At 43.8% G+C, this 18,206-nt stretch overlaps 1 long non-coding RNA gene across 1 annotated transcript in view; it reads right to left on the bottom strand.

Moving 5' to 3' along the window:
* LOC118613809 overlaps nt 1-17,805 on the bottom strand; it is a 52,859-nt gene extending 35,054 nt beyond the window's left edge. The window contains exons 1-2 of the long non-coding RNA XR_004955911.1: nt 17,657-17,805; nt 16,765-16,828 (exon numbers count right to left, since the gene is read on the bottom strand). This is a non-coding gene — a long non-coding RNA (uncharacterized LOC118613809). The remainder of the gene's footprint in view (nt 1-16,764; nt 16,829-17,656) is intronic.
* Nucleotides 17,806-18,206: the final 401 nt, after the last annotated feature.

The raw sequence follows: 18,206 nt of genomic DNA, 5'->3' as shown, positions 1-18,206 counted from the left end.
CTCTAGAGTTTGGTTCTCCATTGACGATGTCTCTCTTGTTCGGTGTCCAGACCTGGAAGCTGTCCCTCAGTGTATCAGAAGGTCCTTGGCATACACTCAGCCTGACACTGAGTTCAGCGAGAGTATAAGACTCTTCCGCAACATTTGTATAACATAGCTTTCTTTTATCAAAAGGATAAGTCTCAATTCTGAAAAATCAGAAAATGCAGGAAAACTCAAGGAGGAAAAAAAAAGTGTCCATAATCTACTTCACTGTTGGTATGTTGGTGTTTTCCTATGTGTATGGGAAGAAATACATAGGCATGGTGTCTGGTTTGTATGTTTGTTTTAATCTATAGAAGCTGGTTTTTCTGTCCTTCAAAGTAGCATCACTTTTTTGCAATGTAGAGCAGTGGGACAAAGAGGCATAAATGACACTTTGGGGACCCTTTTGGAACCCTTCATTTACAATCTGCATAAAGACCCAGGCCTTGTGGGGAGGGTAAAACCAGACACTCACTCTGTTTTCTGAGATGTGAATTGAGGGTCACCTTTTTAACCTCTGAACTACATTACCTTGGGGCAAGGCCTGATTGTACTGGTGACCTGGAGTCAGTGCAAGTGGTGAGGACCCAGGGAAACTTCAGTCCAACCTGTACCTCATCCTAGAAGCTGCCATGACTCAGTGAGGGGCCACTGGGAAGCAATGGGTGTACATGAGAGAATGAGCCCAAAAGAGCTTCCCCTGGATGAGGAAGTCTCCATCCAGCAGACCAGCAGAGGGTGTGGGGGATCCCCTCAAGACCAAGGAAAGAACAATGAGAACCAGGGTCTCTGTCACTTGGTATCTAGACGTAGTACACACTTTTGATTGTTTTGATTGCTATGGTATTGAATTAGGTTTGAAATCGGAAAGTGTGGTTCTTTTCACTTTCTTTTTCTGTTTCAATGTTATGTTAATGACTTGCAGTTGCTTGTCATTCCATGTGGATATGAGGATTGGCTTTTCTCTTTGTGCAAAAAGGGTCTTTGGAATTTTGATAGGGATTGTCCTAAGTGTAAAGATTGCTTTGGGGAGCATTGTCATCTTAGCAATATTTTTTCCAGTCCGTGGACATGGGAGATTAAATTAGATCTTCTTTAATTTCCTCCAGCAGTGTTTTATAGTTTCACTGTACAAGTGTTTTACCTCCTTAGTTAAATTTATTTCTGGGTATATTATTTGTTTGCATGCTATTGTAAATGGAATTGTTTTCTTAATTTCTTTTCATATTGTTCACTGCAGGTATATAAAATCACAACTGATTTTCACATGTTTACCTTGTATCCTGCAATTTTATAGAATCTGTTTATTAGCTCTACTGGTTATTTGTGGATTCTTTATGTTTTCTATGTATCGAATTATATCTTGTCTAAATGCTCTGGCTAGAACTTTCAGTATGATGTTGAACAGAATTGACAAAAGTAGTCATCCTTCTCTTGTTCCTGATCTTAGAAGAAAAGCTTTTATTCTTTCATCATTCAGTACGATGTTCACTGTGGGTTTTTTTTCATAAATTTTATCATGTGAAATAAGTTCCCATCTATTCCTACTTTGCTGAGTGTTTTTATCATGAAAAGGTGTTGAATTTTTCAACAGTTTTCTCTATATCTATTTAGATGCATGTGATTTTTTTTTCCTTTTATTCTAAGATTGTGTTATATGACATCGACTTTCTCATGTTGAGCCCCCTTGCATTACACTTGGTTAAATCCCACTTGGTCATGGTGTATAATCAATTTAATGTACTGTTGGATTTGGTTTGCTAGTATTTCTTGAAGAGTTTTTGTTTCTATGTTAATAAGGTATAGTGGTCTATAATTTTCTTGTAGTATCTCTATCTGGAATTAGTATCAGGACCTCATAGAATGTGTTAGGAGTTGTTAAGGATTAAATTTTGTCCCCCCAAAAGCCCTACCCTCCAATGTGACTGTCTTTGGAAATAGAGCCTTTAAGAGTAGTTAGGGTTAAATGAGGTTATAAGGGTGGTGTCCAATTTTGATAGGACTGCTGTACTTATAGGAAAAGGAAGAGACACCAGAGAGAGGAAAGGACACATGAGAACAAAGCAAGAAGATGGCTGTTTGCAAGCAAGGAAGAAGTTTCACCAGAAACTGATCCTATTAGCACCTTAATCTTAGACTTGTAGCCTCTAAAACTATAAGAAAACTAATAACTGTTGTTTAAGACACCCACTCTGCATTATCTTGTTATTTTTTTGAAGGCATTTGAGTAGGATTGGTGTTAATTTTTTTAAAAAAAAATATTTGATAGGATTCATGAGTGAAGCCATCTGATCCTGGCCTTTTCTTTGTTGAGAGGATTTTGATTACTTATTCAATCTCTACTCATTATAAGTCTGCTGAGCTTTTCTATTTCATCTCGAGTAAGTTTTGGCAATTTGTGTCCATTTCATCAAGCTTAACTAATTTGTTGGTATACAATTATTCATGGTATTCTTTATAATCCTTTAGTTTCTGTAAGATTGGTAGTAATGCCCCACTTTAATTTCTGATTTTAGTTATTTATGTCTTCTCTTTTATTTTTCTTAGTCCAACTTAAGGTCTCCCAATTTTGTCGACCTTTTCAATAAGCCAGGCTTTGGTTTTGTTGATTTTCTCTATCATTTTTCTATTTTCCTTCATTTATTGCTATTTTTATTATTCCCTTCCTTCTGCTAGTTTGTTTTATTTTGTAGTTACCTAAGGCGGAAAGTTAGGTTGATGAGCTGAGATATTCGTTCTTTTTTAATGTATGCATTTACAGCTATAAATTTCACTGTGAGCACTGCTTTCACTGCATCCTATACGTTCTGATATATTATGCTTTTGTTTTCATTCATCTCAAAGGATTTTATAATTCTTCTAGTGATTTATTGTTTGACAATTGGTTGTTTAAGACTCTGTTATTTAAGTTCCATGTGTTTCTTTATTTTCTATTTGTCATAGACTTTTAGCTTTATTCCATTGTGGTTGGAGAAGATAATACTTTTATTATTTCAGTCTTTTTAAACTTATTGAAAATTGTTTTACAGTTTAAATATGGCCTGTTCTGGAGATAGTTTCAAGAGCACATGAGAGAATGTGTATTCTGTTGTTAGGTGGAGTGTTCTGTTAAAAATATTAGGTATAATATTAGGTATAATATTATAATGTTTTTCAAGCCCTCTATTTCCTTATTGATTGTCTATCTAGATGTTCTATTATTGAAAGTAGGGTATTGACGTCTCCTGTTGTAGAACTATACATTTCTTCCTTCAATTTTGTCAATATTTTCTTCATATATTTTTGAGCTCTGCTATTTGGTGTGTACATTTATAATTTTTCTATCTTATGGATGAATAGAAACTTTTATAAATATGTAATGTTATTCTTTGTCTCTTTGCAATAGTTTTTTACTTAAAATATATTTTGTTGGATGTCATTACAGGTACTCTAGCTCTCTTTTTTCTTTCCTTCATTTTTAATCTATTTCTGTCTTTAGGTCTAAAGTGAATATATCATAAGTAATATACAGTCGAATTAAGTTTTTTTTCTTTTATTTATTCTGACAATCCATCAGAATAATTGGTGAGTACAATCCATTTACATTTAGTGATTACTGATAGTGAAGGATGCTGCCATTTTTATATATTTTCTGTCCTAGATAATTTTTTCTTAATTCCTCCATTATTCTTTTTTTGTGTTGAAATTTTTTCTAGTGTGCCTTCTTAATTCTCTTTTACTTCTCTGTGTATTTTCTATTTATTGCTTAATGGTTAGGATGAAGGTTACAATTAACATCCTAAATTTATAGCAATCTAATTTGAACTGATACACGCTTAGTTTCAATAACATACATTAATTCTGACCCTATCCTACTCCACCTCCCTTCTATGTTTATTGTCATAAATTACATCTTTTACATTGTGCTAGGTAACTTTTAGATTTATAATTATTGTTGTATGCATTTGTCTTTAAATTATATAGAAAACAAAAAGAGAAGTTACAAACCAAAAATGCAATAATACTTTTATATTTACATATACAGTTACCTATACTGGAGATATTTATTTTCATATAGCTTGAGTTACCTTCTAGTATCCTTTTATTTCAATCTGGAGTGCTCTCTCAACATTTGTTGTAAGGTGGGTTTACTAGTGAGAAATTCTCTCATATTTTGTTTATCTAAGAATGTCTAAACTTCTTCATTTCTGAATATATAGTTCTTGGACAAGTATTTTTTTTTCTCTCAGCACTTTAAATATATCATGCCTTCTGGTCACCATGGTTGTTAATCTTACTGACTAATCTTTGTATCTGACAAGTTATTTCTCACTTGCTCCTTTTCTCTTCATCTTTAACTTTCTACAGTTTGGGAATCTTTGAGTTTCTCCTTCCTGGATTTCCTTAAATTTCTTGGATGTGTAGATACGGACCTTTCCACAAATTTGAGGAGTTTTCAGTCAATTCTCTCTCTCTCTCTCTCTCTCTCTCCCTCTTTCAGTCTCCCTTCTCCTTTCCTTCTGAGAATCCCATAATATGTATATTGGTCTTTTATAATGTCTCATTGGTTTCTTAGCCTCTGTTCATTTTTATTCATTCTTTTTCCTTTTCAGATCCTGATTGGGTAATTTCAATTACCCTATCTTCAAGTTCTTTGATATTTCCTTCTGCCTGCTCAATTGTCTGTGGAAACTCTCTAGTGAACCTTTTATTCTATTTTACTTTACAGCTCCAAGATTTCTACTTAGTTACTTTTTATTAATTAGACCAAATCAGTCATACTCTACTCACTTGCATTATAGGGAGTAGACTTAAACTTTAATCCTGGGTTTGCCAGCAGGGAGCCATCCTGCCTACAATGCCATCCATCATATATATCCTAGCAAAACACACTGGGGCCAGCAGGATTCCTCAGTCTTGATATATAGAGTTTTCACATTGCTGTGTCTTAGTATTCAGAAATTGTAGTTTGGAATTTCTTTTCGATTCCAACATTATTTAGGAAATGACTGTAGTGTTTTGTGTTGATGTTTAATTTTCACATGGATGGAGGTTTTTGTTTTTACTTTTGTTGTCAATCTTCATTTTTACTGCACTGGGTCAAAGCACTGACCTATGCAATTTCTACTAGTAGAAATTTACTAGAAATATTTTTTTTTTGCCCACTGCTTAATGAATGAAATATTTTTGTAATTGTCCCATTGGCACTGGGAAAGAAAATGGCTTCTCAGTCTGAAGGACACAGAGTTTGATATGTAAATTTTGTCATCCCATTGATTATAACACTCAGAGTCTTTATGTTATTATTCATGAATCCATCCTTCAGAGAGCTATGTGATAGCTTTGCTACAGTTTTTCACTATTATTGTGTTTCCTTCAAGTTTTCCTTGTGTTCCTGGGTACAGTTGAGGGTGGATGATGCCAGCCTAGGGGTTGATGTTTACAACAGCTTGCATGCTGTTATTTACAAAGAGATACAAATCAAAAAGGTCGCTTGGCAAAGGAGAGGCAGCACATTCAGGGGCACGTTGAGTAGCACCCTAGTCTGAGATCTGCTGCTCAGAGAACATCTTAACGCCACTTGTATTCTGGCTGTAGGACATGGCCAGCATGTTATAAGATTTTCTAGATTCCATTTCTTTGGACAACCAGTCTAAAGAAACAGCTTAAGAGTTTCTACAGATGTATGACATCAGTTAAGGGAATTGCATTATACTGCCAACCCCTGATTAAAACTCAACTCATCCTCCCCTAACTCTTCCCTTTCATAACCTTAGCCTCTTTGTCAAACAGGAAGTCTAACAGGAAGTTTTAATGGAAAATCCAAGGGTCTTCTAATTATTCATACATTCATACTACGCAAGGCTCAGTAAATTACTCAGACTCCAGGTAATATCTACTGACTAATCCAATGTAAGATGAAAAAGAGGCACATTTTTACTCCCTCATACACTTCTTGTCTTTCTCCCAGTCTTTATTGAACTTTGGAATTTTAGAGTCAGTTTATTTTTATTTTTATTGTAGCTAATATCTTCTAATAACATATTGAAACAGTAATACATATATCACAAATAAAATCAGAAACAAATTAAGAGCATATTGGAATTTCCCTATATACCCACTAGATTGGCAAACATTAGAAATCTGGCAGTACCAAGTGTCAGCAAGCACTGTAGAACCACAAGAACTCTTGGACTATTGGAAATGCAAATTGATACAGCCACTTTGTAACAGTTTGGCCTTAATTAGTAAAGCTGAAAATATGTTTATCATATAACTTAAAAATTTCAAATCTAGATGTATAGCCTAGATAAGTGTGGGCACATGTGCCCTAGTATATACATGCAAGAATGATCACTGCAGAAATAGCCATATTAGTCAAATATTGAGCACAATCCACATGACCATCTAAAGTAGAATGAATAATTTGGGATGTATTCATACAATGGAATTCTATAGAGCAAAATAAACAAACTGTGGCACAGACAACAACATAGATAACTTTCATAAGCATAAAGTGGAAGCAGTAAGGTACAAAAGAACACAGACAGAACTGTGCACAATCTCCAATCCAAATACCCACCCTCCCAACTGCAGTCTTCTACATTCAATTGCCTATCCACCCTTTTCACTTACATATCAAACTCAATATGCACAATCTGAATTCATGACCTTCCTTCTCAAATCCTGCTCCTTCCATTGCCTTGGTTAAAGACAACTCTACCCTTCCAGTGCTCAGGCCAAATACCTTGAAATCATTCTTGCCCCTCTCTTTTTTTGATGTCTAAATCTAACACTTACTGCTCCACTTCAAATTCTATTTAGAACCTGACCACCAACTTCTCTGCCAACACTGGTCCAAGCCACCATCATCTCTGACTGCACCAATACAAAGGTGCCTTTGGATCTTCCTGCTTCCCCAAGACTCAGTGGCCCTACATGATCTGGCCTTCTTGTGACCTCTATTCTGTTCCTCACTCACCCTGCTCCTGCCTCTCTGGCATCCTTCCAAGCCTTGGACGTACCAAGCATAGTCCTGCCTCAGAGTCTTTCACATCTCTGTTCCCTCCATCTGGAATACTCTTCTCTTTGTATCCATGTAGCTTTCTCTATCACCTTCTTCAGGTCTGTGTTCATATGTCAATTTCGGCATTGAGACCTTCTTGGACCACCTTATATAAAATGGCTCTTTCCTCACCTTGGCACTCCCAGCCCTAGACCCCACTTTAGCTTTTTCATAACAGTCAACTCCTTTCTTATGTTGTCTATAATTTATATATTTATTGTCTTCCCCAGCCGACCATCACTGCTAAAATGTTAACTCCATGAGGACAGAGATGTGTTTTCTGTTTTGTGCATTGCTGTGTACCCAGTGCCCAGAACTCTACCTGGCATGTAATATGCATTTATTTTAGCACAGGTTCTCTAGAAATCAGAGCCCGAGGTCAAATATATGAACCAATTCTTTCAGGAAGCAAGAGAGAAGGGGGCATGGAAGTGAGTCAGGAAAGAGGGAAAGCAAAACCTGAGAGTGCACAGCCAAATGAGACATGGTTTGAGAGCATAGAACGGCAACAGGCAGAATGCCCAGGATGTTATCCGCCTGCGCCTCTTGCTGGCCAAGGTCCACTCCCTAGGGCTAACTGGCCATTGTACCCCAGCTTCTCCAAGCAGCCCCTGTGAGTCCACTGGGTTATATCTGGGCACAGAGCTGCAGAGACAAGATTTGGAGACTGATCCCACCCTCAGCCCAGACAGTGTGAGGCAACAGATCACCACAGTGACTCTATGCCCCACAGCAATGGCTTTACAACCACAGAAAGTCCAAGAGTCATCACAAAGGCCACTCCAGACAGGGAGTGAGACAAGTGTCCAAGACAGACAGATCCAGGACCATGTGGACTGTAAGTAATAACAACTGGGCCTGGTGGAACACTCAATGTATTTGCTAATAAGTGAATCCACTTTTCTAAGCTGATTTGAAATACAACTTTAACATATAATAAATTGTTTAAGTAACTTATTTTAAACCATTATTTTAGATTATATTATGCTCTATTTTTTAGAGATGTTTTATTCTGTTTTGTGCTCTTGTTTATAACAGTTAAGAAAACTTATCGTATGGTTTAACAGTTTAATAAAGTCAAGGCTGATTCCTTCCTGCTATCACATTCATGCCATGACTCTCCTGTTTGGTTTGTACATTCCTCCTTGAAAATGGGAAGTCAGTTATTGTATCCAATACCAGGTGAGCGATTCATTGAACCCCCTCACTTTCCACATGGATCTCTGTACAGCCTCCCTCTCAGAGCTAAGGTGAACGGCTGGTGGCAGCTCTGTGATCTAGTCACCTGAGTGCCTGGACACAGGTAATACCGGAATGGACTTCTTCTCTCCCTCTGTTTCCTCATCCTTAGCTCCACTGCAGCTGGCACCAGGGACTATTCCTGGACATGTGGCCACTCCAGGGGGCTTCCACACCTAGTCCCAGGGCTTCCCCCCTACTACCACCACCACCTGCAGGGGCCTGAGTGGGAGTCTACTAGTGCCATTTCAGGGTGTACATGAAATTACACTTATTTCCTCTTAGTCATAGCAAGTAGGTAAGCCAAGAACACTGATGCGGTAAGAGGTAGTAAAATAACTAAGAACATGATGAGTACCTTTGTTTATGATATAACTTGTTTAATTGTAAGCTCAAACAATTTAGTGTTTGTAATATTGTGTTTAACTTCACACTTCTAAAGCCCCCGAAAGTTTAACCATCGTTCTGCATAGGGTGAGCCCCGTCCTACACACTGCCGAATTCTTCAGGAGCACAACTTGCAGATAAATAGAAGCATAGAGCTCTTATGACAGAGAAAAATAGGCACTTGGGGCTTTTCCAAAACAATTCATTCCGGGGAAATAAACCACTTCAAGTCCCAGTTTGAGAGCTGCGGTGAAATGAAAGGCTGTTGAGTGGAAATGTATACAGAGAGACTTGGTCAGGGGGCCTAAGGTGGAACAGGACTAGCCTGCTATGGCTGGTGTGCAGTCAGTGTGAAGGGGAAGGAGTGGTCTTCGAATTGGTGCTGGGCACTGAGCTCAAGAACCTTGCACGATGGGTATTCAAGGCCCACTTTACCGACATTAATTAATTAATCAATGAACACATTTGGTACATGTGTAAGTGTATCAGGCACAGCTCTGGACTGTGGACTAGAGGGTGTCCCCTGGCAAGGCTGGCACTCCAGGGGCACAGAGAGTGGGGAAAGGTAGTTTGCTATAAGCTGGCCAGGGGAAGGCAGAAGGGGCTTGGCCACTGTCAGTTAGGCAGTCGAGAGGCCTCCTGAGAAGGGGAAATTTGAGTACAGCCCTGGAGGTTGTGGGGAAACGAACAAGGAGATGAGTGTTCCAGCAGAGGCCTTGTGCCCACAGGTCACAGAGGAGCCAGGAACACAGGGAGGAGAGAGCAGAGAGTGAAGTCAGGGCCCCCGACAGCGTGGGATGAGGAGTGGTGTGATCTAACTGAAATTTCTCATCAGTCTCAGCCAAGCCCCACTCTGGCCTCTGTGGCCATCTGAAATCTGCCTGTCCTGAGGTCCTGCTTGAGACTACAGAGCCAAAGCCAAGTCTTCTGGCCTGCTTCTCCCAACAGAAGCCGTTCCTTCACTTTCTGGCATTTCCTCCACCCCACTCCCTTTCTGGCCACCCACAAAATGGGACAGTGTCCACTATACCTTCCCATATATGTATAAAGGCAAAGGCACATTTTCCCCCTGAATTCCATGCTGGTCCATGACTAGCCAAAGACCCTAGACGCACACCCCTGCTGACAATGAGCACTTTGTAATGTCCCCAGCCCTGCCGTAGGCCTCCCCGGCTCTGGCTGCACATTGGAATTCAGCTCTCAGTTTGAAGAAATGACACGGATACTAAATCATCTGTTCACTTGCACTCTCACTCTTCTTGGGCTTACTGTGCTATCTTTCTTCTTTTATTTATTTTTCATATATTCAGCCTGTTCCAAAAAGAAACAGAAGTTGCTACAAAGCTACATATATAGAACAAGCTAATATTAAGTTAAAATAAAAAGAAACCTGCCATGTATGTGGAGTATGGAAAGCAAGATGACACACCCTACTATGGTCAGTAGATCACCTCTGCACAAATGTTTGCTCGCTCAGCTACTCCCATGGGCTTGGCACCTGCCAGGACATGGGGCAGTCAGAAAGGCTGAGCCCAGACCCGTCCTTTCACAAACCTGGCAGGGAACGGCAGCTACGTGTGGGCTGGGGCTAGTGGGAAGGGTGTGGTGGGAGCAAGGTTGGCTAGGTCTGCAGATAAAGCAGATAGAGCCGATAAAGCAGCAGAGCACATCACAGACACGAACAGAAACTATGCAGGTGAGGAGGGAGCTGGTATATGGAGGGGGTCATGTGCTAACCTCACTCAGAGAGACTAGCAGCCTAGCCTGCATTACACAGCTTCTCCTTGTAGACAGCCAAAATGCCTAGATTTCTGGGTACCACTTTCAGAGGCAGCCTGGCCACCTGAGACTCCCCCCACATTCGACTCCCTATTAGCAGGATGTGGACCCCGAGAAGAAAGATTCATTTGATACGAACCACTAAAAGGAATTTATCTGCTAAAATGGACTCTTACGGTTCTTATTTATGAATAAGAACCAAGCGGCTATTTACTGACTAGGGCTCCTCATGTACTCTATCTACACCAAGAACTTCAGACTGAACCCTCAGCTTGTTTATGTCATCTGGTCAACTACTGCAGGGAAACCCTGGTTTCACCTTTGTACCGAGTAAGTAAGACCTGCCTCATCCAATCAGAACTGCGCAATGTGGAAACCTCATTTACATGAAATGGACCCCATTGAGTACCTGGGTGGGAGCTTTCACTATAAAAGCGGACTCCCCTTTGTCTTGGTGGAACAATTTAGGTTGCCGCCTAAATCTGTGTCTGTTGGGCTATAGCTCCTTTGGCTTAGATAAATCCTTTTAATTTTTTATTATAATCTAAAATTAATTTTGTTTTACAAGGACAGTTCTGCTTCCCTCTTCCTCCTTTCCAAGTGCCTCTCAGGGACTTGTACCCCAAGTTGCCCTAGCTCTGCCCCATATTCATCTCTGCCTCCCACCTGTGCCACTGGCCAAGCTCAGCAGGCTTAGGATAACCTCTCTGCACCTTAAGCATTAGCCTCTATCAAAGACCATGGGCGGGGGCGGGGGGGGGGGCGGTGCAGGGACGCTCCCTGCTTCAGGCCTGCCCCCTCCTCCTGGCGCTGTAGTCAGGGCAAGTGCAGCCTCCATTTGCACCTGCAGACCACTGGCTCTGGAGCTTCCTGTTGAATCTGGCCAGTGAGAGGCCCTTGTGTGAGCTTAAAGACAAAATAAAGTAGGTCGGACTCAGGCCAGTATTCTCCAGCTCGCTCCCTACCAGACCATACTGGGCAGGGCTATGTCCTCTCCCTGCAGCCAGGACCTCTGTGAGAAGCTCCTTCCTGCAGCCAGAGCTTTCTCTAGGCTCTGATTGCCTCAGTGGTGGCTGCTCCTGAGGCTGCTATCTCTCCATGCTCATCAGTTCCCTCCTGTCTGTGCCATTCCCTGCTGGGACCCTTACGGATGCATTCTTTGCATTCCAGGATGCTTCAGGCAAGGCTCTTTAGCTGCGTAAGCCACTTAAAGCTACTGTGTTGGGGGTCCCCAAGATTATCCTTAGCCTTGATAATTAGCTAGGAGGATTCGCAGGCCTCAGAAGAAGCTGTTATACTCACAGGTACAGTTTATTACACTGAAAGGATAAAGATGAAAATCAGTAGAGGGAAGAGGCACCTGGGAGAAGTCCAGGAGAAACCAGGTACAAGCTTTCAGGTGTCCGCTCTCAACAGAGTCACACGAGTACAAAAATTTTCCCCCACAACAATGTGGGAAACAAAGAGTTCCAAACCAGGGAAGTTCATCAGAAACCTAGTGTCTAGGAGCACATGTTACTGGTTTTACCTACTCAAACTCTCCTCCTCTTCCAGAGAAAACATAGACATTCCCTGTAGATCACCTTGTGGAATAAACTTACTTGGTAAAACTGGTACAGCGTGGCCAAGGCCTTCAGACACACAAAACCACTCTTACCCCACAGACTATTTTAAGATTTCTAAAGACAGGTCTTTTATTTGGAATGTGCAGGGTTTGAGCAACTCAGGCCTGCTGAGTTAACCTTTTCTTGCCCAGCCACAAAAACATGTAAACACAAAATACTTCACAGAGCTCTGCACAGAGCTGACAACTGGGCCTTCAGAACAGAACAAGAAAGTCATGATGCATCAGGGCACCCTCCTCCCTCTTGCAGGGGCTACCTTATCTCTGGTTCCTGCTTTTACCTGCTCCTCTGTTTCCTTGTCTTTCTCTCTCTCTCTCTCTCTCTCTCTCTCTCCCTCTCTTTCTTTCATTCTCTCTCTCAGCAGAGTGCCAAGAAGGGTGTTGGATGAAAGGTTATTTCCTCCAGGAAATGGATTTTCAAACATACAAAGACCAAAAGATGGAAGCTCTCAGGATGGACTGTCCAGACTCAGAAAACAGAAGAGAATGTTGAGAGCCCAAGGGCCTTTCCTGCCAGCCACACAATCAGGACAGGCTCCCACCCAGTCACAGAGTAGCAGGTAGTACATCCAGAGTGCACTTAGCTGTCTCAGTCCCACTGGCTCCCAGAGGTTTCTGCAGGCACCTGATTCAGTCCCTTAAGCAGGGCTGCTGGGCCTTCCAAGAGCCAGAGTTGCCTCAGCATTTATGTCCACATCACCATCTTTCTCACCTCTTTCCCCAGGCTAGGAATTTAACTCTCCTAAATTGTAGTTTATCCATCAGTAAAATGGATAGAATAATATCAGTCTCACCAGGGTGTTATTTAGACTTTTATTAATGCTGGCAATATACTCAGAACACTTAAGATTAAAGCAATAAATCACCAAAAAATAGTATCACATCCAGTTGCCATAGAGATGGTTCCATTCTTTCACCTCCTCCTTGGAGCCCTGTGGCACCATTAGGATCCAAGTGTCTGGGGAGCAGAACTGCACCAACCAGGACATTAACACTAACATCGGTGTTAATTAAATTACACAGAGAGGAAGCCCATGAAATATGCATGGGAGAGAAATGGATTTGATTCATTGAGGCAAACGAGTATGTTTTCCCATTAGAAACGGTTCCCCAGAGCCTGTGGCTGGCTCTGTGTGACACTCATTTCTCCAAACTAGGTGGGAATCTGGGGAGTTTGGAAGGGGCCTAAGTTGGAGGGAGGGTGGAACAGAGATCTAAGTGCAATCTTCCTGACAGAAACAGTTGCCACTGGGACGGGTGTCCCTTAGTGCAAAACTGGGATAGGTGTCCCTTAGTGCAGAAAGAGTCCAGCAGCCCTCATCCACCAATCACCAGAAACTTACCCAACTTTCTAGTTGCTGCTTCTGTAAAATGGGAATGGCATTGGGGGAGACCTAGGATTGTTGTACTTACTCAAGGAGACAGGGACGTGGCACTGGCTTCCCTCAAGAATGACCCCTGAGGGAATGGATTCACACAGCCCTTTGCGCTGAGGGGCCTCCAAGTTTCAGAACTGAGTCAGGAAAGTTCTCTACATGTTATTGGCTATCCAATTTGCTGTCCAACAGGAGCAAGAAGTGGCCACATGAACTGGGCCCACAGCACAGAAACATCAAAGCTAGCTGTATCTCTCAACTTTCCTTATCCATCCCAGGCTGACCCAGCCCAGGTCACCCCTTCAGAGCAGCCATGTCTACTCCAAGTGGTCTTGCTTAGCACAAGCCCTGGGATACCTTCATCCTGTGGACAGGAGTCACAGGTGTCTCTCTTCTTCCATGCTCCCTGTCTATCCAGAACAGCAGTGAACCTGTGCTACAACTCTCTGATCCCAGAAACAGATGAAACTGCCTTGTTCGGAGCTGTTGGCCTCCCCGAAGGAAGGATATTTGATGCCAGAGGCCTGGAGGGAGGGGCTAGAAACCCTGGCTTTGAGCTGGACACTCGGTGGGAGCCCCACATTCCCCACCTCCAAAATTTCCCTTTGTCTGTGGTCTCCCCAAGCCAGCTCAGTTCAGACACCAAGGGCCATGCACAGCCAGACTGCAGGTGCACTGGTCACTTCCCAGGGGCTTCTCCCCCACAGCAGGAAGACCATGGGCACCTGCTGCTCCTGGGTGAGTTCTGCTGGGGAGGTGTCTAGATATGCCCCAGGCCACATCCTCCTTTCTTGTCTGTGGTCTCCTCTCAAGATGTCTGCCTCACAAAAGGGCCTCAGAAACAGCTCCAGTACTATCACTGGCACTGTGGTATGAATTTTAATCCCCCTAGTAGTAACAGGAACAAGCAACATTTAGTGAGGGTCCGATAAGTGCCCAGGATGCGGTCATGACCCCACAAGAAACCCTTGAAGCAGGTGCTATTACTGTGCCCATTTTACAGATGAAAAAAAGTGAGGTCGGTGGGCTTAGTCACAGACCATGTCAGCAGAGGTAGGATGCAGACCCAGATCAGTCCTCTCCCAAGAAGATTTGTGTTCTTAGTCATGTCGCTCATCATCTAGGGAAGGGCTCTATGTGCTAGGGTGAGGTTGTGGGACAGGGTCCTGATTTTGTCTTTTGCTGCAGCTCACCGTTCTCACAAGTTTTGCAGAGCACTCTTCCACCTGATGGGCCCTATGACATCCAGGGGACAGAAGCCTTCAGCACCGGGGAGTTGGGGGGTGGGCGGGGGGAGGGCCCACGTCTCCCTGATACACTCAGAGGATGCCAGGAACCAACTAGACTACCACAAAGCGCCACTCTGAGGTCGCCACAGGGCCTCCCTTCCCTGGAAATCAGTGCCAAGGCCTAGCTCTAGTGCCATCCTGGATGGCCTCAGTTTAGGTCTATGTCCCTCTCAGACCAGGAGCTCTTGGAAGGTCAGGACAGAGCCTCATTTATTTGGGGCCTGAGCCCCCACCATACACACACACACACACACACACACACACACACACACAACACAACCACGGAGAGGTCAAACCATCTCTATCTGATTCAAATCCTAGTGCTCTCTCTTCCCACCTCAGTGAGACCAGAAGGATGAGCACACCCCCTTCACTAAGACCCCTGTTTCTATAACTATGGGGTTCCTAAGCAGAGAGCTTGTGCCCTTGCACTGCAGGGCTCATCTCACCATCATCCTCGTACCCCATCCCAGGTTCCAGGCACTGTGTTAGACATGGAGGAGACACAGGGAATGAAACAAATCAAAGCTCCACTCCTTATAAAGTTCCCAAATCTATGTCAGATGACTATATGCACAGGGTTGAGGGAGGTGACCAGGGATGGCTCACTGAGAAGGTGACAGCTAAACAACCATCTGAGGGAAGTTTAGGAGCTGGCCACAGAGTGTCAGGAAGTAAAAGTGCTCCAGGCAAGGGTACAGCAACTGCCAAGACCCTCAGGCACAGCCTTCCCACTGTGTCCAGATAAATGGAGGACATCCCATTAAGCTACTGGTGCCCAGAGGATGGTAGAGGGAGGCTAGCACTTGCCAGTAGTTTACATTTATCATGTCCCTTGACCCCCACAATCATCTAACAATGGTTAGCCCTGTTTTGCTATCGAGGAATCTGAGGATCAGAGATCTTAGATGGTTGTCTAAAGGTCACATGCTAGTATATGTGACTTAATCACAGGTCTGCCTGGCTCCAAAGCCTGTCTGTCCATGTGCCCTGCTTAATGCCATGAGTCTAGCTCCATGCACTCACCCAACAGGCCTTGGTATTGATGTTCTTCCTGAGAAATGAATGAGTGAATGAATGAATGAATGAATGAACCAACACAAAGACACACCCTGCCAACTCATGCCCCACTGGCAAGCGAAGTGGTCTGGCTGGCCGGATAGAGAACAGCCCTAGGGCAGTCTCCAGAGTGGGCTAGGCCATTCACAGGAGATACAGCTGGCTAAGCCTAGTGCCCACTGAAGCCACCCTGCTGCCAGGTAGTCTCCAGCCAGGCCTAAGGAAAGCAAATCAGTGAGCCCAGTCAACCCCTCTTTGCTTATGTCTAGGCCCAGAGTGGGCATCTTGGGTCAACCTGCAGGGGTTGCACACACACGGCACTCTGATCCATAACTAGACTGCAGCCCCTGAGGAGTGGCAGCAAGAAATGGCATCAGGATCCCCAAGGACCACCCCTGCCCACCTGTCCAGCTGCCCCACCTCCCACCCACATCCCCTGGGTCCCAGCCACACCAGGGTCCTGCTGGTTCCCTGCAAGAAGCCACTTTGCCAAGCACTGGGCACAGCATCTTCCTGACCAGAATGCTCTGCGCGGCTTCTCCCACTTCTGAGACTCGGTTCAAATGCTGCCTCCCACAGGCTGCCTCCTGACCCCCAGCCCCCATCAACACCCCCTTGGAGGGCTGACCACTTGGTATGATCACAATGCCCAATGCGAACTTTGTCTACAGCGCAGGCCCTGACAGTGCATCCTGCTGCCCTCTGCCCTCAGAATGTCACCATCAAGTTCTCCATGAAGCATTTAGGGGCAGAACTCAGCCCTCTTTGCACATCTCAGGTAGTGTGCTTGCTTTGCTTGAGGATGCTGCAAATCTATTTCCCTGACAGTGATAATGATGGGCATTGTCAGTGATGGGGAGAATACGTTATGAATGACTCCACTTGTGTCCATTTTTAAAAGGAGGAAATCAATACACTCTTCCCAGCACACACTCTCCTCACCTGACCTCTCCGCTCAGGTCCCAGCTGCTCTCCTCCTTCCCTTTCTCAGAGCCATCCACAAAGCCTCAGGGAAAAAAGGGGAAAGTGTTAGGTGCTGGCATGCACAGGAGTCACCAGGGTAGAAGAACTTGATCTCCAAGGATGGTCTGTGCTTGAGAAACCTCCCAGGATCCCAGTAAATCCACCACCACAACCTGAGGCCTCTGAAATCACAGTCAGGGTCTGGCCTGCCATCTACAAGGAACTGCCCAGCTTTCACACACTGTTCACAAAACTCTGGGAACACCAGGACCCCAGTTCCTGCCCTAGGACTTCCACCTGACAGGCAGGCTAGAAAACTGAGGTTCAAAGAGGCAAAGTAGGCCCCAAAGACACGCAGCGTGAATGTGGCAAACTCTGGATGCTAAGCCAGGCTTTCTGCCACAGCCCTACCCAGCTCTGGGAATGCATGGGTCCCCAGCCATGCCGCCCAGGGTCAAACCCCAGCTTGTCACCCACAAATTGTGTGAGCCTGGACAAGTCACTCAACATTTGCAAGCATCCTCTAAAACAAGGCTGATATAGCCTCCTTGATATGGTATGTGAGGCTGTCCAGAGAGGACTAGGGACTAGGCGGCATGTGCAACAAATGGGCAGTTCATTGCAGGCCCCTTCAATATTTCCTACATCTGCTCTCTGCTTTTTCCTGTTCTTGTGGACCTAAGTCATGTCTATATTCTTCAGAGAGGGCAACACCTTAACCCAAAGGTGTCCAGTAGCTCACCAGCTGCCTCTCCTGCCAGGAAGCCCATAGCCTGTGAGAGAGCAGCTGCACATGCCCTCTTGGCCTCTGGCTAACTTGAATAATGAGTGTTCAATGAGAATTCTTTCTACTTTATTAATTCTCCCTCACCTTAAAGTCAGGCCATTTCTTTTCCTCTTCTGCTTCAGAAGCATTTCCACATATCCACTCTCGGGAGACATGATTCAGCAAAAAAAGAGGCTAACACAACTCACAGAGACAGGGTTTCAGTGATCTGAGATGGTTCCTTCCATTCTAGCCTCAGCTTCCCATCTGTAAAATGAAAGTGTTGAACTGAATGAATCACCAGGCCCCTGCAGTGGGAGCAGCTCCTCCCTTCCAGGCAAGATGCAGTTCCTGCTGGGCCTGCTTTAGTCAGGATATTGCCTGCCCACAATGGCTGACAATTTACATTTAGTAACTTTGCATTCAAAGACAAGCAGCACTGCTGACACTGTGATACCCAAAGGGAAGATGGCACTCTTTTCCATGTTCCCTCACTCCAAGACCCAGGGGAATTTTAGGGCTATTCTCTGGAACTTTGTTGGTCACTGGGAGAAGAAAAGACTCTGACAGACTTAATGTCAGAGAGTAAATGTCCAGCCTGGAGGTCACACCCATCATTTCCTCCCATGGGCAAGCCAGGACTTGTCACTGGGCC

Source organism: Rousettus aegyptiacus, unplaced genomic scaffold (genome assembly GCF_014176215.1).
Source record: "Rousettus aegyptiacus isolate mRouAeg1 unplaced genomic scaffold, mRouAeg1.p scaffold_m13_p_2, whole genome shotgun sequence".
In the NCBI taxonomy this organism is placed as follows: domain Eukaryota; kingdom Metazoa; phylum Chordata; class Mammalia; order Chiroptera; family Pteropodidae; genus Rousettus; species Rousettus aegyptiacus.
Note: the sequence above shows the minus strand (reverse complement) of the source record. Positions and strands in the feature narration are given on the sequence as shown.